The sequence below is a fragment of the Piliocolobus tephrosceles genome, chromosome 1 (assembly GCF_002776525.5).
Source record: "Piliocolobus tephrosceles isolate RC106 chromosome 1, ASM277652v3, whole genome shotgun sequence".
Classification (NCBI taxonomy): domain Eukaryota; kingdom Metazoa; phylum Chordata; class Mammalia; order Primates; family Cercopithecidae; genus Piliocolobus; species Piliocolobus tephrosceles.
In genome coordinates, this window is record NC_045434.1 from 116,137,389 (window position 1) to 116,160,000 (window position 22,612).

The window sequence follows — 22,612 nt, forward strand, 5'->3', positions numbered from 1 at the left end:
GGAAAAATAATGGCTAAGAATTCGCTAAAATTAATGTTGAGAACTTCAGTTTTAGTCCAAACTCTATGATTAGTTTTTCAGGCCTGACCACAGGTAATTAAAGGCTTTCCTGGCAGGTGGGAGGGTACAGGTTGTCTACCCTACATCAGACTTAGTGCACGGACAGTGCATTTCAGTTTCTGAAGCGAATTGCTGTCAAAAACTAGTATTCCCCTACCTGGCCATGCTGCTATGCCTATGTGCCCAAACACTTCTCTTTGAAGATCTGCTTATCAGCAAAAGCATAAGATAATTTTCACAGTTGTAAACCATATATATGTGTATGTTTGTTTGTTTGTTTGTTTATTTATTTATTTATTTATTGAGACAGAGTCTCGCTCTCTCACCCAGGCTGGACTGCAGGGGCTTAATCTCAGCTCACTGCAAGCTCCGCCTCCCGGGCTCACACCATTCTCCTGCCTCAGCCTCCCGAGTAACTGGGACTACAGGCGCCCGCCACCACGCTCAGCTAATTTTTTGTGTTTTTAGTAGAGATGGGGTTTCACAGTGTTAGCCAGGGTGATCTTGATCTCCTGATCTCGTGATCCATCCCCCTCAGCCTCTCGAAGTGCTGGGATTATAGGAGGGAGCCAATGCGCCCAGCCAACAACACGTATTTTTAATAATGCAGTATATATCCTTCTCTGACTTTTTTTACGCTTACTGTTATATTTGTCAGAATAATTCTTGTTTATTCATAAAATTATTTGTCACTGATTTTTTACTTCTGTCAGTTATTGCATGAATGAATGTACAAAAATTGTCCATTATCCTATTGATGGTCATCTGAGTTCCTTACATTATTAAACTTATGTACATTGTTTTTATGGATATAATTTTATATGTCTCCCTGAACAAATATGCAAGAATGTATTTAGGGTTTAGGCCTAAAAGGGAGATCCCAGGATCATGAGGTAAGCACAAATTCAATTCTTCTGATAATGCCAAACTGCCTTCTAAGGAAGTATGTCAGTGTATGCTCACATCATCAGAATATGAGCATTCCTACTGATACATTCTTTTCCTTAACAGTAAGGTTTAACATTTACAATTAAACATTCTTGATTATTAATAAAATTGGGTGTCTTTTGATATGTGTACAGTCATTCGTGTTTTTTCTTCAGTCTTTTGTTGGTCTTTTAAGATTTTCTCTGTCTTCATTATACTGAAGGATCTGCAATCTGCTGTGTGCTTGACACTTTCATTCATTGCTATTTGAAGACACAGTCATTCAAATAATTGAAAGTTTCCCTTCTCTCCTAGAGCACACAATTTGTAACAAGTAAATTAGCAAGTATATAAATAAGACAGTTGCGGGTATTTATAAACACTCTCCAGGTTTTTTGTTGTGTAAGAAATTCTCTATTAAGTTTTGTAATAATGTAAGTAGATAAAATATCACATTGTTTTCTATATAAGTATTATACATAGGAAATTTCAGTCTCTAGCATGCATCTCTACCTGGACTCTTCCCTTTTGTCTTTTCATTTCTATAGTGTCGCAGTGGGCTGTATATGCCCCAGGTTGTGTTTTTCGCAAGTAGACACTGAGATGGAATTTGGCATGCGTAATGTTTATAAGTGATAAGTATTTGGGAAAAAGATGGGGATGAAGGTGTGTGGTTGGGCAAAGAAAGAAGTTAAACTATGATGCAAGCTCAACAAAGCCTCAGTCAACCTTATATTGGAAGATCTGGAACACAGTCAGTCAGTTAGAATAATCCCATATTGGCCAAAATATAAGGACCTTTGTGCCTCCACCTCAATTAGTCATTGAATATGGGCTGCCCTGGTTATCAAATGCCATTTTAAGTGGGTCTTTGCAACTGTAATACGAAACTAAAAGTAGGGGGCTCTTTGCTTGCAGCCCAGCCACTTGACTTCAAAATGCATTTATTTATTTTTTTCCTTCTCTTGCATTTAAAGATATAACCTTGAGGCAAAATGCGAAAGCTTTTTTTTATGAACATTAAAATAGACTCATATCCCTCCTCTTTTCATCCTGTATACTCCCTTTACATTTATCTAAGTGTATACTAGTATCTAATTACATGTCTTCTTAAATGTTCCAGGGGCTAATCTTTAGAGAGGTAGACCAATTCTGCAGACCCAGCTGCAGAGTTCCAGAGATTGCTTCAAGATGACTAATTAACAACGCAGACGTTGTTGACATGCTGTCAGCCTGAGGTGCAAGTGGACTGCAACCCAAGATAGCCACCTGAACAAGACACACAGCCATTATACTCATCCCCATTCTTACATGCATTCCTTATCAAGTTTTCCTTTTGAAACCTCTGCCTTTCCCCCCAACACTCCAAAAAATCAAAGTAGTTACTTTGGATGGGAATCCAATTGCTTCCCCTTTGCTAGTTTTGGTTAATAATAAGTTACTTCCTACCAGACTTCACTCGCGGTAATTGGGCTCTGCAAGCAATGAGCATCCGGACCCGATTTGTTCAGTTGGTGACATACCCCGTGTGCTCCGGAGGCTGAGCCCAAGGGTCTGGTTTCCATCAGACAAAGCATGAAGCTGCCTGATGCCTATGAAATACAGCTGCTTGTGGCTAGTTGACCCCTGAACTGGAACGGTGGGGAGTTTCCTTGCGGCTGTCTAAGGGGGATCCTCTCCTTCTTTTCCTGTTGCAGTGTCTGTTGCCTTCAGTGTTTCGTTGGTGCAAACAAAGTGACTCTTAGAGAAGTCGGCAAACTTTGAAACTAGAATTTTGGAACTCTGAACTTTGGAACTGAGTGAGTTGGAGTGCACCCGATCACCCTTTGCCCCCTTTGGACTGTTGCTGGGGCTCTACTCTGTTTAGACTTGGCCGATAGTGAAACCATTTGAGCATTTTATGCGTTTGCATTTGTGGCACCCTCAGGGCTTTGCTCGGTTTGGACTTAGTCGCCTGTAGGGAAGGTGGGGAGGGAAGGCGTTTGAAATCGAGGTGAGGAACTTGAGACCCTACCCAGCCTCTTAAACGGATATGTATTTGGAGGTGCGCCATTTATTTGTACATGTGAGTGTGAATATGTGCCTTTTGTATGTGGACCTTAATTCATTCTGTCTCTCTCTGTATGTCTCTCTCTTTCCCCTTTTTCCAATTTAGCCAAAAGCTCCCTCTGCCTGAAAACAGTTCACCTTGACTGGTGTCTTGCAGAGGTGAGAGGGATTTGTCTGAAGTGCTGAGGCTCTCCCTGGAAGGAGAAAAATGAGGATGGTGGGGGAATTAACCCTTCGCGGTGCAATGGCTGGAAGGCTCCCATGTCTCCCCTCCTGTCCTTCGTTTTCCTCTTCTTTTCTGTAAAGCCTGACTTCTTTTCTGCCCTCCATTCCTTTCTTTTCTTTTGGCCCTTTCTTTATTTCTTTGTATTGCAAATAGTTATAATGGCAATTCGCTATTTTCGTATTTTAGCAAACTTAGCTAATGCGTGCTTTTGATGGTTTCTGTTTTGTTGTTTTGTAATTATAACACAAACTAATGTTTTCATAGATATTTAAATATGTTAATTATTCTGACTCTTGAAGAGGCATTTTGATGTGTAGACTCCAGTTTATCCTCCATCATGTAAGTTTTTTCTTAATCAATGTCTGAATTATTATTTTTTGTTGTTTACTTGGTTTAGTACTTAAATTGTCTTTATTTTATATATTTTGCATCTTCTTAAATTCTCCTCCTTAGTGCAATGAATGAGGCATGATAGTTACGTCCTTCCATAGTGGAAACTATAGGAGGCTTAAAAATTTTGTTTATGAACTGTTACTTTCATTCTCAAAGTACTGGCTTATAATAGAAGAGAATTTACCTCAGTTATTTTTATCACTATAAATGAAATGTAATTTGTTGGTTGGAATGGTTAAGAAACAGAATACTTGTTCTATAACTGTTGAAATAATTAAAAATTTAAAAAATCACAAGAATCATATTTGTGGTAACAAAATTATATACATATATGAGAGTGGTTTCATTTATAATTTGATCACTGATTACCTTCTTATCTACAGAATTTGCTGATTCAGTTTGGGAACTGGCTTGAAGCCTTCGCATCCCAAATATGCAAATCTAGAATTTTATACCCTACTAAAAATAACCTTCAATATAAAAGTCATAATAAAGATGTTCTTAGACAAACAACTGCTAATAGTGTTAGTCCCCTGCAGAGCAATGCTACCAAAATACTATAGGAAGTTCTTCAGGCTGAATAAAAATTATCTCAGATGGTCTAAAGAAGGCATAGGAAGAATTAAGATCTTCAAAAAGGTAAATAAATGAGTAAATATAAAAGACTTAACTGTTTAAACCACTACATCTCAAATTTTGACACGCATCAGAAACATCTTGTTAAAATAGGGCTTGTTAAAATGCAAATTTCTGAGCTCAATTCCAGAATTTCGTAATTTCATATGTGTGTATATATATGTCTGTGTGTGTGTATATATATCTGTGTGGGTGGGGTGTTAATATTATCTGTCTATCTGTCTGTCTATTTATCTATCTAATGTATTGTAAGAAACAATCTACATTTATTGTTGCTGCAAATGACAGCTGTGGTATAAAGACAATATTATCATTAGCGAATCCATTTCAGTTGTGAAATTTATATATCTAAAAAAATGGGTGATTCTGTTATTAGAATTATTAGTCAAAGTCAATAGCCTCACAGGTTAAATATTTTTAGTTCAGTTTAAGTAGGTTTATGGAGAGTGGTGTCTAATGTGTGTTCCTTGATCTCTTTGGAGACAACATAATTTTGTTTATAGTTCATCTATTCTTTTCATACAAGGTGTAGAACATAAACACAGTAAAAAAACTATCCAAGAAACATTATTTTTTGATACTGTGCTCATCAGCATGGCATGAAATATCTACTTTCAGGACTTAAATCACTGCTAGTTAGAGCCAATATTTGGCTTTACAAGTTATATTCGATCATACATATATTTCCTCTCAGTTTCTACTTTTTTAAATTTTCATAAAAACAACATGCTTTATACTTTTTCTATGAAAGAGGACTTTAAGCAATAGTTAGAAAACCAAATGTTTGGAATACATTTATATTAAATTTTATTAATTACTTTTTTAATAGGTGCCAATAAACACATGAGACTTGAACAGTTCTTTCATAATATATTTCCTTAGTGCAGTAAAAATAATTCTAATATAGGTACACATATAATCACAGGGGCTCATAATCACAAGAAATTAATGTTGCAAATGGTAGCATTTATTTAATTTTCAAGTTTTGGAGGAATTTTAACTATATTACCAAATTTAATCATTCTGTTAACATTACGATATTAGTATTATTATTCTAATTCTGTTGATGAAAATTGAACATTAAAATGTTAAGAAAATTCTGTTTGAGCTAGAATTTGGGTGTATGCTTACATTCATTCTCAAATAAAGGGAATTATTTACAGTAAATTCCAGGGCCCTCTGAAATGCCATGTTATCTTTGTGGAATAATTCTGAGAAATATAAACAGGTATAATTACTTAAAAATACAAAATGAAACAAAAGTAAGGAATAGAGATGTGCTAATTTTTGTATAATGGTATTACAATTTGTTTTATCATTTTCAGAGCCAAGGAACTTACAGAAAATTAAATATATTTTACTTGAAAATATCATATTTCTTTCAAGAAAATGAATATATAACTTACGATAGTGTCTTCTGGGATTGGTGGTTCAAAGCCAAACTGCAGTATGGGATAATGAGGCACTGAGTATGAAGTCATACCATCTTTTCCTCTAAGCAATGTTCTTAACTTTCAGTACCTTTTGGGATTGTCTGTAAGTAAAGATATCACATAAAATTTCACTAGCAATATTTGAGATTAAAATGAAAAAAGAAATAGTTTTTAAATTAACTTTAAAAATAGTTACTGGTATGAATATTTTATGGAAAGCAGTTCCACCAATTAACTCCTAGGTGTGCAGAGACCTGATAGTTGGATGCTGCCTAAGGCACATATGACATTAGAAAAATAAATCAGCTCTGAGGAATTCAGAGGACAGGTTGGAACATGAACATAGATTAAGTCACATGAAAATGAAAGGACTAAAGTTTGAAATTCTTTAAAAATTTGCAATAATATTGTAAACCCAATTCTCAGTTGCTCAGTCTGTAACTGCTTGGATACATGCATGCTAGAAGACTTGAAGCCAGATGTCGATCTTTTATTCTCACCCTATGGATTCTGTCCTCTCTTTGAATTTATTATTGATTCCTTCAAAATAAGTATTCACTGGGGTTTAGATTAGAGATGAAAACCTGGCACATAATTATGCTTGTGAATCTTACTATCAGAGGATTTGGCAAATGACTGTTTTCTATTTGAGTCTTCTCAAAAATCAGTAGCAGCTTTCATTGGCTTTTGTATCAATTAGCTAGAGAATTGATTTTAAGTTAACCCACAGAAGCATTTTATGACTATGGAAATATTTCAGAAATTTTATGTAACTTGCATTACATTTTAGAAATCATTAGTCTAAGGAAGAGTTAGTTTATGAGATTTGTTTTTGGCTTTTTTCTTCACCATTATTTTGGAAATTAGAGTTAGCCAGTAAATATTTCTGTCGTGTACATAATTTGTTTTGGTCTGTTAGAATCCTTATGTTTTAAAAATATAGAATTATTCCAGCTTTCCTTACATCTCACATTTCTACATGTTTATGTCACTACAAATTATATATATATATATATATATATATATATATATTTTTTTTTTTTTTTTGAGACGGAGTCTCGCTCTGTCGCCCAGGCTGGAGTGCAGTGGCCGGATCTCAGCTCATTGCAAGCTCCGCCTCCCGGGTTTACGCCATTTTCCTGCCTCAGCCTCCCAAGTAGCTGGGACTACAGGCGCCTGCCACCTCGCCCGGCTAGTTTTTTGTATTTTTTTTTAGTTGAGACGGGGTTTCACTATGTTAGCCAGGATGGTCTGGATCTCCTGACCTCGTGATCCGCCCGTCTCGGTCTCCCAAAGTGCCGGGATTACAGGCTTGAGCCACCGCACCTGGCCACAAATTATAATTTAATATTCTTGGTAGTTTACATACTGCTCACTCAGTTGCATCATGCTGCCCAACTCTCAGGGGCAACATTAGTCTGTGATCTAATGTGAATAGCATCCTAAAGCGCAACTACAATAATAGAGCCTGGTGTGGTGCCTCACACCTGTAATCCCAGCACTTTGGGAGGCCAAGGTGGGGGAACACCTGAGGTCAGGAGTTCCTGACCAGCCGGGCCTACCTGGTGAAACCCTGGGTCTACTAAAAATACAAAAATTAGCTGAGCGTGGTGATCGGGCACCTGTAATCCCAGCTACTTCAGAGGCTGAGGCAGGAGAATCGCTTAAACATGCAAAGTGGAAGTTGCAGTGAGCCAATTGCTCCACTGCACTCTAGCCTGGGTGACAGAGAGAGATCATCTCCAAATAAATAAATAAATAAATAAATAAATAAATAAATAATAAATAAATAAATAAATGAAAATAAATACAGTGTAACTACAATAATAGTGTCTTTGTTTTTGTGAGTATTGTTGGAAAAGGGCATTATAATACAATTGAAAAGACTATGTAAAAGTGAAATGTAATTCAATTTATATCATAAATATTTTTGAGAACCATTTATCTACTCAGCAATTATTTACCAAACTCTACCACATACAATTTGTGGTATGTGCTGGAAATTAATTTTGAGAAAATCATACATAATTTTTACTTTCATGGAACTTTATGGAATTAACTTATAGAATTAAAGAATTAATTAATCTTAAACATATATAACTTTCTGCTCTAATAATTTCTAAAGAGAAGAATTACAGAAAATATATGTATACTGGAAATTTTAAAAATGATTAATAAATGAAAACTTCTTTTTATAAAGTGGCAGTTGAGCTGAAAATTGAATAAATCAGTTAATGGAAACATGTATGTGGGATTGCTTTTGACAAATATTCCATAAATTTCTTATACTGAAATGAGCTTGGAACAATAAGAAATGAAAGTTTACATGAATATAGCATAGGGAACAAGTGAAATTGTAATAACAGCATATCATTCTAGAGATAGATAGAGTAGAATTGAAGTAGGACATACAATCGAATTGAAGATTTAGATATTTACCTGAAAAGTAATGGTAACCAATTCAATTTTTTTAGCAGAGGGTTGAATAAAGTTTAAAAAGACCAATCTTCCTGGACACTTCATCAGTTTCCTAATATGCCCCTTTTTCTTGTTTCTCGTGTGACATTTTAGTTTATATATATTTACTCATCCTGAGCAAGGTCCATATCTGCTAAGATAATTTCTTATTCTGAATATCAATTAAAGTTTTTGTATTTTCAGAATGAGAGTTACAGCTAACTATGAGGAGAGCTAATATTTTAACTGTATTTACAACAAACATGATTAAATGATAATCTCTTAAAATTAATCATGTTATTTCAAATTCCACATGTTAAAATATTACATATTAAAATCAGTATTTCTTTTTTTTTTTTTTTTTTGAGGCGGAGTCTTGCTCTGTTGCCCAGGCTGGAGTACAGTGGCATGATCTCAGCTCAATGCAAGCACCGCCTCCCAGGTTCATGCCATTCTCCTGCCTCAGCCTCCCAATTAGCTGGGACTACAGGCGCCCACCACCATTCCCGGCTAATTTTTTGTATTTTTAGTAGAGGTGGGGTTTCACGATGTTGGCCAGGATGGTCTCGATCTCCCGACCTCGTGATCTACCCACCTCGGCCTCCCTAAAATCAATATTTCATGATTATAAATGAGTTTATAATATCAAAATTTTGGTGGTGGTAATTATGGTAGGAAAGAATTTCACAGTCACTTTTTTTTCACAAAAGTAGAAGTTGAGGTTAATCCAGTATGAGCTATCTTCTCTTGCATGATGAATTTAAAAAATGACGACATTGTGGTTAAAATTTTAGTTTTTAGCCTGAAGGTCTGTATCAAGAACTGACTTTGTCTTTTTTTTTTTTTTTTGAAATGGAGTCTCACTCTGTCACCCAGGCTGGCGTGCAGTGGGGCGCGATCTTGGCTCACTGCAACCTCTGCCTCCTGGGTTCAAGCGATTCTCCTGCCTCAGCCTCTCAAAGTAGCTAGGGCCATTTTTAGACATGGTATAATATATATTTTCCACTAATACTAGAATACACGTATTACCCATATTTTTTAGATGAGAAAACCAGATTTGGAAAGTTTAAGCTGTTTCCCCAAAGCATGGTGTTAAATAATCTCAGATTGTACATACCTAAGAATAGATGATCTTGCCCTAAATCCTCCATGTAAATATAGGCTCTGTTAGTATTTGTGTAAAAGTGAGCAATCTACCTCCTTTTCTGTGCCTCTGTTTTTACATTTGCAAATTAGTGACGATAATATGATCTAAAAAGAGGATTGCTGGAAGGAATAGATAATGTTATACAAAACAGTGTTTAGCATATAATGCTTAATGTCAGTTGTTCTCATAATCATTATTGCTATTATTTAGTGCGAATAGTGATAGCAAGAGTAGTTATGGTATTTATGTAGTGTAAAGCATGAGTGTGAGGTAAGAAAAAAAAACAGGATGTGTAAGATGTTGATACTTGATTATCACAGTTTATTTTCCCTTTTGTAGATATATATATATATATATGCAGAATATGCATCTGTAATATATTGTGCAGATGGAGATAGATTATATTCCAAGTATCCCTTGGTGTTAGGTGATCATCATAATAATGTTACAGTCAATGGGATGTGGGCAGAAGTAATGTTTGTCTGTCTCTGGCCCAGTTCATAAGTATATCCAACAAAGTGATAATTTGTATGTTCTCCTCTTTCACTAACTGGACGCCAATGACAAAGATGATTTTGGAATTTGCAATTGTTAAACTCTCATGTCTTTGAACAGAGATAAGCTATATTTGAGCTAAAACAATTTTGGAGTCTAAATTCCTCTGTTTTTTTTCTTTCATAGCATCATGATTCTTTCTTTTTTCAGAAAGTGATTTTCAGCATATCAATGTATATCAAAACCTATAATGATACCAAGAGATTCTTCTGTCATGGCTAGATATAACCCTCATTCAGATGGAACTATGAACACAATGAATATTTATTCAAAGAACATATATTAACATTCACTGGATAAAGTTTTTTAAAAAAGTGAATTAAAAATGCATAGTTTGTGTTAAAAAACAGTTTTACAAAAATTAGTTTTACATTATATATTTTCAAAGCAGTATAAAAGTATAGGAGGCTTTATTATGACAACTGCCAATTCTATCAACGTAGAAGCGTTTGATTTAATAGAGACCCTTTAGTCAAAATATTAAACTCTCTTACCTTGAGGACATCATTGAAAAATGGCCGAAGGAAGTTCTTCATAAAGCAAAGAAATTATAAAAGAACAAATCATGGATCACCAGGAAGGAAATTCAACTGAAAGAATAGATATGTGGACACATGCAATAGACTACCTTCACAAGTTGGATAATTCATTCATTGTTTAATTCATGCAATAGGCTATCTTCATAAGTTGTATGATTCATATTGATGATTGAAACTAAATAATGACATCATCAGATAAAAAAGAAAATGATAATTAAAAGTCAGAAAGTAAAAGATTTGAATGAAAATCAGGCTTCTACACTGCACTTGAAATGTTAAAATGTTGATACCATTAAACTGTGTTGAGACATATGAATAAAGTAATATACAGAGCAAATATACAAAGACATACACTCAAAGCATTATGAAAAAATTAAGATAGAATTCTAAAAAAAAATTTCAAGTATCCAAGAAGAAGGCAAAAAAAAAAAAAAAAAAAAAAAGAGAGAGAGAAAAACAATGGAATAAGAAGCAGAGGAAACAAGCAGAAGATAAATAATAAAATGGGAAATGTTTCTCTGATATAGCAGTATTTTTTTTTATTATACTTGGTTAAACATGTAAATTTAAAGAAGCAATTGACAAAGAGGATACAACACACAGCCTATCCATATGCTGTTTACTGGAAAATTTACTTCAAATTCTACAACATGCTTAGATTTAAAGTTAAAAGGATGTAAAAAATATACCATCAATTTTTGCTTCAAATGTAAGTTGCTGGACCACACCTCCAGAGTCTCTGTTTCAGTAGTTCCAGGGTGGGATCTGAGATGCTGTATTTTTCAACTTTATTTTAGTTTCAGGAGTACATGTACAAGTTTGTTATATAGATAAACTTTGTGTCACAGGGGTTTGGTGTACAGGTTATTTTGTCACCCAGATAATAACCATAGTACCTGATAGGTAGTTTTTCTCTCCTCTTCCTCCTTTCACACTCCACCGACAAGTACTCCCCAGCATCCATTGTTCCCCTCTTTGTGTCAATGTGCATCCAGTGATTAACTCCCACTTATAAGTAAGAACATGCAATGTTTGGTTTTCTGTTTCTGCATTAATTTGCTTAGGGTAATGGCCTGCAGCTGCATCCAAATTGCTGCAAAGGACATGATATTTTTTTCTTATTATGGCTGCATAGTATTCCATAGTATATATGGACCACATTTGCTTTATTCATTCCACAGTTGATGGACATGTAGGTTGATTCCGTGTCTTTGCTGTTGTGAATACTGATGTGATACACATACAGGTGCATGTGTCTTTTGGTGGAATATTCATTTATCTTCGCGTATTCAGTAGTGTGATTGCTGCGTTGAATGGTAGTTCAACCCTCAGTTCCTTGAGAAATCTCCAAACTGCCCTTCACAGTGGCTAAACTAATTTACATTCCTACCAACAGTGTATAAGCCTCCCTTTTTTTCTGCAATCCAGTCAACATCTGTTATTTTTGGACTTTTTAACAAAAGGCATTCTGGTTGGCATGAAATGGTATCTCCTGTTTTGATTTTAATTTCTCTGATGATTAGTGATAATGAGCATTTTTCCATATGTTTCTTGGTCGCTTATATATCTTCTTTTGAGAAGTGTCCGTTCATGGCCTTTGCCTACTTTTTAATGGGATTATTTGTTTCTTGATTGATCTTTTAAATTCCTTGCAGATTCTATTAGGCCTTCGTCCGATGCATAGTTTGCTAATATTTTCTCCCATTCTGTAAGTGGTGTGTTTACTCTGTTCATAGTTTCTCCTGCCTTGCAGGAGCTCTTTAGTTTAACTAGATTAAAACTTTTTGAGTTTTGTTTTTGCTGGAATTGGTTTTGAAGACTTAGTCATAAATGCCTTCCTAGAGTTTGTTCTAGGATTTCCGTGTCTTAATTACATTGTGAAAACATAGTTTCAGCATTAAGTATTTTTCAGATGATTACAAATAATAGAAAGAATATGGAAAATTTTGTTCACTTAAATAAATGTAATATTGTGTCTTATAAGTTGACAATTGTCAGGCTATATATTCTTACTCTGTCATCATTCAAGTTTATAGTCTTAAATTAAAAACTAGATAGCAATTTATACATATATTTAAAAGTGAATTTAGTAGGTATTCCTGTGTTGATGTTAGTTTGGGTTATTTTACTTGTATTTTTCAAATTTGGACTTCTTTTTCATAAAATCAGAAGCAAAAAAAAAGAAAAAAATGCCAGTAACTAAAATTGTATACAAATATTCTGCTTTACATGGGACATGAACTTTACTTATCAAATAGACAGAGTCATCATCAATGAAACACTAATATAAAATGAACATTTGTCATATAAGACTGCTTTTATAAAATAAAATGTTTAAAAATCAAATATCCTCGAGAGCTGGATAATGTTTATACAAAAAAATGTTTTAGATATGCTAGGACAACTAATAACAATGTTAAATTTGTGATATAAAGATTTATTAAAAATATATGGATTAAGAAAAAATAAATTAAACTTACTCTTTCAAATATATATATATATATATAGTAATAGAATGAAAGGTTAAAAATGTGTGCATTCATTCATAGAAGGCTGAGAAAGTTACAAAACTTTGTGTTTAAATAATATACATGTAAACGTGGTCACGATTTCCAAAATTAGAGCTGATAACATGCTCATTTTTTTTCAGAAAAAAGCTTTAAACTGATTTTCATATATAATGTTGTCTAATAATTTAAGGTTAATAACATTCCTTCAAAGAATAATTGTGCTAATAATTTTTAAGCCATGTGTAATCATCAAGATCCACATAAAAAATATAATTATTTTATCTTCCTAGACAGTAAAATAAAGTAATTTTGAACAAAGTTAAAGTATGTTCTCAAATTTCATCCAAGACAAACTAAAAGGCTAAAAATTGAAAATATTTTATAAATCATTCTGAATAATATTACTGAATCATCTAGAGTATGATCAAGACCAAACATTTTTCTACATAAGTAGGCTAAATGAATACAAATTATTTCTCTCACTATGAAGAACTCAACACTTATTGCAAATCCTAAATTCACAGCAATTCTCCAGGTAGAAGTTGATGGTTTTGTGCTGATTAGAAAACAAATGTAAAGAAGGCTATTTTAGCATAGGCTGCCTGTGTTCAATATAAGGCCAAATCTAAAGGAAGTCAAATAATTTGTAAATACAGTCATACAACAAAGCGTCCATAGTTCAATTGGCAATAACATCTTCTGCTTAGGTTCCTGTCTATAATTTCTATGAATAAGATTATGTAATTAACAAGATTTTTGTGATTATATGTGTGACCACAAAAGACTCTAGAGAAAAATCAAAATCAAATAATTTATTGAAATGAATATAATTAAATATTATGTCTAAAATGATATATACATAATTTCAAAACAATATCCATGTTTTAAAATATAATTTTACAGTTTTTATTTAAATAGAGTTACATGTTTTATTTAAGTCATAAATTATATCAAGGAATATATAAGGAAGATAGTTAATGCGTAGGAATGTAATAAAAATATTTTAATGCTTTCTCTATATGTTATGATTCATAATTAAGAAAGTACCTAAGAATGACATAAATTGAAAATGTAGAATAAATTATAAGAGATTCATAATTGTAAATCACATAAATTATAATTATTTGTGACATTAATAAATTATGAGTGGTTTATCAATCATTTCTGATAATAATTAATTAACAAAAAGTTACTTCAACCATTCTGAGAAAAACAATTTGAAACTTTATTATAAATGATATTATTTATCCATAGAAAATAATCCCTAAATGAATTATAATTTGCAAATTGAAAATGTATGCTGATATTCATCTAAACCATCTAAATTTGTTAATATTTTGATCTCTTGCAAGATATTAGATACAACAAATTATAAAATGAAACATTCTAAATAAAATTCTATGACATTCTGCACGAGTTGGTGACCCAGTTATTATGGAAGGATAACTGATAATCTTCAGTAAATTGTTGAATATGTTCCCCTGTAAGTCTGTTGTTTTCAAGAACATAGTGAACTTACAAAATTACTCTAAGCTTCTTTCAATTTTATGAACTCTTTCTAATGAAGAAATAATCTGATTACCATACACTGACAATGGATAATACATGTTATTAGAATATCAAAAGTCTTAGTTAAATTTTTGCATGAGAATTCAATTTTTATTTTTCTTCTGTGTTATTCTATACCACTTCTGGTTAAATTACACTAAATGTTATTTCTACACATGAACTTAATAGGGATTACTTCCATGGCAACTGGTATAAGTTTTCAGTAAATAATAGCTTTGAAGGTACTGTATCTTTGGGATTATGTTTTGAGTTATTCTGTTAACCCTAGGGACTTTTGTATTTATTTTTTCTTGGAGGACTTAATTTGAAAAACAAAAGATCAGATAAGATTTAAGTTAGAATAGATGTTTCTCTTTTTTTTCTGAGAAATATCAACAGAGACACAGAGACATGCTTGCACCCTGTGTTACATAATTGATAATTTAAAACTAAATTAAACCAATTATTTCCAGATATGATTGATATTTCAAAGACATTGTTTCCATTGGCAAAATATATTCATTCACATTTGCCTTCACAAATATTTATTCCTTAGAGATTATACCTATTTTGTTTACTCTACAGTCAGAAAATCACATGGGATTTACCCTATAGAGGCTATAAAATATTTAATTTTTAATATTATTTCCTTTTTATTCTTATTTATATATAAATATAATTTGATAATAAATAATGGATAATAATTATTTTAGTTTTTATTTTCTCAATGAACATTTATTAAGTTTTCTAACATGGTAATTATCCAGAAGGACATTGAACATAGACTAGTTAGCAAGCAGACATTTGCCCTGATCTCATGAAGGAAGCATTTAATTAGGAAACATTACAATTTCACATAAGTGTAATTTTATCTTCTTATATGAATGCAGAAGACTAAGACAAGTGATACGACAAAATAGAGTTACACACATTAAAGTAGTAAACATCCATAAATCTATCAAGGTTTAAAGTGCTTCAAACACATCAGAGGGATAATCCACAGTATATGAAACCGGCACATAAAATGCTGCCTTAGTTGAGAGAACAACCTTGAACAACAGAAAATGAGCAGTTCTTTTAAGTATTTCTACATTTCTGGGCCTTTTGATTCCTATTTTCCTGACACCACGTTGCAGGTCTGGAATAAGCCTTTTAGTTCTTCTTTTCATGTGTTTTAGACATTTGTGGTTATTTTTTCAACTTCTTCATTGATGGATTATGTACTGTTCTTTTTTTTTTTTTTTTTTTCGTTATCTCTAAAGAGCACAGCACCTATCTTTATCTGTGTATAGCCTGCACTTTGTCATACAGAACTACATTAATGTGATTTTTTTTTTTTTTTTTAAGATGGAGTCTCATTCTGTTGCCCAGGCTGAAGTGCAATGGAACAGTATCAGCTCAGTGCAACCTCCGCCTCCTGAGTTCAAGCGATTCTCCTGCCTCAGCCTCCCAGTAGCTGAGATTACAGGCGCCTGCCACCATGCCCGGCGAATTTTTGTGTTTTCAGTAGAGGTGCGATTTCACCATGTTGGTCAGGCTGGTTTCGAATTCCTGGCCTCAATTCTTTCCACAAAGCCCCCAGCTCTGTGTATCTTGTAAAGATATAATTGCCTTTTAAAAAATGTTTCCTTAACTTGGAAGAACACCGCTACTGAAACCACTAGAATCAACAAAGATGTTCAGCACACAAAATGCTTAATTATGGGGTTAATATAAGCAAATTTTCTGTGAAATTCTTTACACACGCTATTTGCAAATCTTCATCAGCCATCCATTCCTTAACACTTCAAGGGGTTGCCTGAATAATTCTTCCGGAACTTATCTCGTGTAAGGTTATTAAAGACCTCATATCATGAATGCAATGTACATACCTTAATCCTAATTTGTCTTGCCCTGACTTTAGCACTTTATAGGGTTGACCTTGTTTTTCTCTAAAAATATTACCTGTCTTGAATTTTCTATTTCTATTTCCATGAAATGCCATTTTACATTTTCCTGCTATTTTTCTGGACATTCCTTTGTAGTATCTTGTCAGCTTCTCTTAATTTATACACTCATTAATAATTAAAGTTTTTCTGCAATTTGTAGTGGAAGTTTAAAAAATTTTAGTGGCATCTAATCTCATTATTTCAGTTAAATCTCTTTGTGAGAGCTCTCATATTCATATATCCAGTTGAGGTTGCTCTAGGGCCTAAATATGGAGCTTCTTACTGACAACCACCTTGAACCGTCTCACCGGCACTACCTGTTTAACAAATCTCCTCTCCAAACATATATATTTTCTGTGTTCCCTAAGTCAGGAAATTACACCATGGTTTACATAATGGTTTTCCCTCAGCCCCAAATCTGGGATTATTCTTGATTGTCTTATTTGTCATCAATTCTATCGCAAATCTAATTTATTCTATATCATACATACCTCTGAAACCCACCCACCACCTTGTTCCTCATTGCCAAGTGGCCATCGTTTCTCCTCTGGATTATTGTAATATTCTCTTAAGTGATGTTTCAATATTAACTCTTCCTACTTTGTTATTCTTCGTTCTTTAGGATCTCCTTTCGTAAATGTAAAACTGATGGTCATCTGATGTATAGAACAATTCAAGGCCTTCCTAGTGATATTTGAACAGACCCAAAATCTGGCCAATAATACCATCTAGGAAAGGTTTCTTTCTGTCTAACTTTCTTGATCTTTTCACATATCTATTCCTTTAACTCTCCATACCTTAGCTATATTGACTTTCATTTGGTTCCTTTATTTGTCATGGTTATTTCAAGCCCTAGGTCAGTTTTTCTGTTCCTAAAAAGCCATTTAACTCTTACTATTCCTTTATATGTGTATTTGCATGAAAACACAAACCTATATAGATTCTTTTATTAATTCTTCACATAGAATACTGATATTCAATTCCTTATAATTATTATAATTGAAATATATTACATGATAAATATATATTTTCTATGATACTGAAGTTTTCCATTAGCACAGCACTTGTGTTAGTCTTGTTCATCATTATAGTCTAAGTATAGAGCTTGATAAATTGTAGGCATCAAATAAAAAGATATTTGAATAAAAATGAGTAAATCAAAAACCTTACATAAAGAGAATAATTAAAAGTGTTTCAATGAAGAAAAAACACAGAGGCCAAATTTAATTTAAAAATTTACTAAACCGTAAAAGCAAAAAATGCATCCTATTTTATTGTTCTGAAATTAAATCTAGTGCAGATGAGCCAGGGCCCACAGCCAGTGAGGTAAGAGTTTATAAAATCTTGAAGAAGCTCAAAATGAAGCAACACTGTTCCCTAGAGTTTAGAAGACTAGTGTTTTTCAGGAGTATACATTTCTGAAATTTTACTTCTGTTCTTTTAAAATTATTACTCAGATTTTATTGTACCAAATAAACTGTATTTATATATTTTTAAGTCTATGCATATAGGCAAATATCTCTAAAATTTCTCTTCTAATAAAAATACTTACATATACACATTTAGATATTTTGTGTATTTATCCAGTAAGTGTATTAATTCAAATCTTATGTTTAGCAGTTATTAATATTCCTTTTGCACAACATCACAGGCTTCATAGACAGACATTCTGGGAGCTAGGATTCTTATACTGGAAACGTTGTATACTGCCATATACCAATTATACTTTAACATATTTAAGCAATTTGTTGAATTCCTATTCACTAAATGTTCTTTTCCAATCTTCTGGCCTGGCTCAGTGCGTCATGCCTGTAATCCCAGCACTTTGGGAGGCCAATGCAGGCAGCAGGCAGATCATTTGAGGTCAGGTGTTTGAGACCAGCCTGGTCAACATGAAACACTGTCTCTACTAAAAATACAAAATTAGTCGGCATGGTGGCACACACCTGTAATCCCACCTACTTGGGAGGCTGAGACAGGAGAACCGTTTGAACCCAGGAGGCAAAGTTTACGGTGAGCTGAGATCAGGCCACTGCACTCCAGCCTGGGTGACAGAGAGACTCAGTCTCGAAATAAATAAATAAAAATATAAAAGTAAATATATTTCCCATCTTCTAGTAAATTGCTGTTTTCAGAATTGATCATAAATCTATACTTTCTGGGCTTTCATCCTTTTAAACATCTTAGCCAATAACTTCTGTACTCCATTTTGTCTAATATATTCATTGATGAAATGGGGAGTAATTCTTGTAATGCTGAATATCTTATTATATTAATTTAGTGTGTTGATATTACTGCTTGTAATATACTTTTAATCTTCAACTTTCTTGTATGAATTTAAAATATACTTATTATATTAGTATGAATCTTTTAGTATTTTAATATCATTACATTTTACTCCTTGATTAACACCGAGTAGGCTGCAAAATACATTATATTTTATGCTAATATTTTAAATACATGATAAACATTTTATGTACTTCTTTGGAATAAGTTACTAACATTTCTAAATATAGTTGAAGGAATATAATGAAGTCCTTAAGTGCAAACTGGTTGATTTTAGATATATTCAATGTTTCATGAAACATTCAGTAAAAATGGCAATGTATTTTAAAAGATATTAATACAAAGGCTGGAAATTTACATAGATTAATACATGAAAAGTAACTCAGTTTTTACTCTTAAGAAGAATAATTCTTTTTAAAGAGATGGTTTGGTCCTAAGTTGTGTTTTTTGGCTAAATTCGTTGAAATGGTAAGCTTGCTTGGCTCTTAAATTAATATTTTTTCAAAGAAGACATTATATAGTCACAACAATAACCAAATACTTTTGTATTTATATGTGTCGAAAGTCAAGTGAATAAGATATACTCAAGCTAAACTATAATACCTTCAGTGAAACATTTGTCCAATAAAACACCTTTGGTAAATGTTTGCTATTTTTTCCAAGTGCCATAATCAAGATTCACTTAATTAATGAAACTTTTAATGTAAATTCACCTTCTTTTCTTTTTTAGGTTAATAATTATCAAACTTATGGCAATGCTGGACTTTAGCTGATCCCCGTGCTTCTGGAAAATAACAAAAGTTAAGACATCTGTTCACCATTTTGTGTGTCCAAGGACCACCTACTTTTTACTCATGCCAAGAACTACCCACCTCCACTCTTCAGGTAAGACTTACTGTCCACTCTGCCCTGTGACTCCCCCACGTCTTGGGGATGACTCCCTTGTACCTGAAGCTATACTACTGTAAGCCTCCTTTCTTTTTTTAAGATGCTTGTCATTAATGAATGTACATTCTATTGCAATAGCCTGAATAAAATCATTTTCTCAGTTGTTCAGTACGTATTGTCTGTGACAAAAGAAAGACAGGTTGAAATTTGGTATATATTAATAATTTTAGTCTTTTTATTTATGAATTATTCTATCTTTCTAAATACATAATAAAATGGAATTTTTCTTTTTATTTCGAGAGGGAGTCTTGCTCTGTTGCCCAGGCTGTGACACAATCTTGGTTTACTGCAACCTCCACCTCCAGAGTTCAAGCAATTCTCCTGCCTCAACCTCCCGAATAGCTTGGATTACAGGCGCCCACCACCACAACTGGCTAATTTTTGTATTTTTAGTAGAGACGAGGTTTCACCAATTTGGCGAGGCTGGTCTCGAACTCCTGACCTTGTAACCTACCCATCTTAGCCTCCCAAAGTGCTGGAATTAGAGGCATGAACCACTGCACCTGGCTGTAAAATGTAATTTTATACAAAGTTATAGACACAAGTTTTAAAATATATATGTGTGTGTGTGTGTGTGTGTGTGTGTGTGTGTATGGACATGCAAATATACTGTACTGGCCTGTTATCACATTGCTAATAAAGGCATGCCCAAGACTGAGTAGTTTATAAAGGAAAGAGGTTTAATTGACTCACAGTCCCACATGGCTAGGGAAGTTTCACAATCACGGCAAAAAAAGGGGAAGCAAGACACCTCTTATACGGCAGCAGGCAAGAAAGCTTGTGTAGGGGGAACCCCCTGTGTAAAACCATCAGATCTTGTGAGACATATTCACTATCGCAAGAACTGAATGGAAAGACCTGCCTCCAGGATTCAATTACTTCCCACCAGGTCCCTCCCACAACACGTGGGAATTATGGGAGCTACAATTCAAGATGAGATTTGGGTGGGGACACAGCCAAGCCATATCATACACACAGATTATTCACCTGAATTAAATAAAAGCAAATAATAGAAGAGAAATATTATATGAATATGAAATACTTTTCATAAACTTTATATATATGTACACATTTGAACACACGCAGACATAGTTTATGGTGGCTACATGAAAAGATTAGGTAGAAATAGGTCATTTCAATCTCTTCAACTACATATAACTATTTAAAAATCCAAAATAGATTCCTGAAATCTTTATATGTTTTTATTTGGGCTCAGCAAAATCTTTTGCCTTTAAAATGTTAGCACCACAAAGCACCTCAAGAGGATAATGAAACACTCAAAGAGTAATAAGTTCAGAAATCTCTCTCCATTTAAAAAGCTATTTCTTCATAAAAATTTTATTTTCCTGTTGATAGAATACAGAAATAAAACTCAAATTTTGCTTAGTGACATAGTAAAGTCATATTCAGGATATGGATTTTTACCCTACCAAAGAGGTGATAATGAAGACATGTAGGTTTCCTATTCAGCCTTTGTACTCAAAGTTTAAACTCAAAAAAAGAGAGACCCTGTATCTTAGAATACCTTCCCCTCTCCTAGCAACCACATTATTGAAATCCAAACTGCTAACATTCTAAAATCCCCTTTTTAAATAACGATAGAACATGCTGAAGAAAAAAGTTACAACGAGAAAATATACGGGAACAAAATGCCTATGCAGTGCAGAAGTCTGAATAACTAAACCACTCAGAGTAGAGGAAAAAAGCAAGATTCCAAAGATCCAACAGTCAATTCTTAAAAACGTATAAATCAGTTCCTACATTTTTTATTAAGTTCAGATTTCTCTGTCCTTAATCATGTATTAACATAATCTAAGATAAATTCTCTTATATTTTGCAAAGCAGCCATAAGTATAAAAAATACTGGAAGAATAATCAGTATATTAAATTCATGAAGAATTTTTACAACGTGAAGAATTTTTAGAAAACGTATCTCCAAATAGAGTGTACAAAAACATTTTCTAATAATTATTGCTTGAAACTAAATATTTAATTTTTTTAAATTATAATAGAAGCATACTAAATAATATGCCTAAATAAATCCAGAAAACAGTTCATTGTTTTCTACTATCAAAAATAAATGTATATATATTTATTCTAAAACATTGCAATTATATTAAATTTGACAAAAATAATAGCCACAGGAGGCACAGTTTTTGTAATTTTTTAAATGAGAACAAAATATTAAAGAATATATTTATTTGGTGACAAATATATTAAATAGTCTATTGCAGCAGGGTAGGGCACCATTAAATCCTCAAGTTTAATTTTTCTTTTTTTTTTTTTAATTTTGAGACAGTTTCCCTCCCAGGCTGGCATACAATGGCTCAATCTTGGCTAACTGCAACCTCCACCTGCCAGGTTTAAGCTATTTTACTGCCTCAGTCTCTCTAGCTGGGATTACAGAAGCCTGTTACCATGCCAGCCAGGTTTAAGCTATTTTACTGCCTCAGTCTCTCTAGCTGGGATTACAGAAGCCTGTCACCATGCCCAGCTATTTTTGTAATTTTAGTAGAGACAGGGTTTCACCATATTGATCAGGCTGGTCTCAAACTCCTGACCTCAGTCGAGTCGATCCATCCATCTCAGCCTCCCAAAGTGCTGGGATTGCAGGCGTGAGTCACCACACTTGGCCTCAAGTTTAATTCTTAAGTGAGTCGATCAGTTACAGTTCTGCTCAAAGCTTTGAGTGCACCTAAAATTTCATCCAACATCTATTACCTTTCATCATATCCTAAAATAGCTTGAAGATGTATATGATTTTATGAAAAAAATCTATAAAACAAAACAATAAAATTAAGGGTTTACATTTTAAAGCAACAATATTCACCTATAGTTGATGAATGCACAGTTAGAGTGAAAAAATAGAATTTTGGTGAATTCTGAAATGGTTCCACCTTATTCAAACAAGTTGTATTAAAGTATGTTAAAGTATGTATACATTTTTTTTTTTTTTTTTTTTTTTTTTTG

General features: G+C 33.2%; 1 long non-coding RNA gene across 1 annotated transcript in view; it reads right to left on the reverse strand.

Moving 5' to 3' along the window:
- Positions 1-22,612, reverse strand: part of LOC111525484 — a 273,665-nt gene that overhangs the window by 117,793 nt on the left and 133,260 nt on the right. The window contains exon 2 of the long non-coding RNA XR_002726119.1: positions 5,698-5,825. This is a non-coding gene — a long non-coding RNA (uncharacterized LOC111525484). The remainder of the gene's footprint in view (positions 1-5,697; positions 5,826-22,612) is intronic.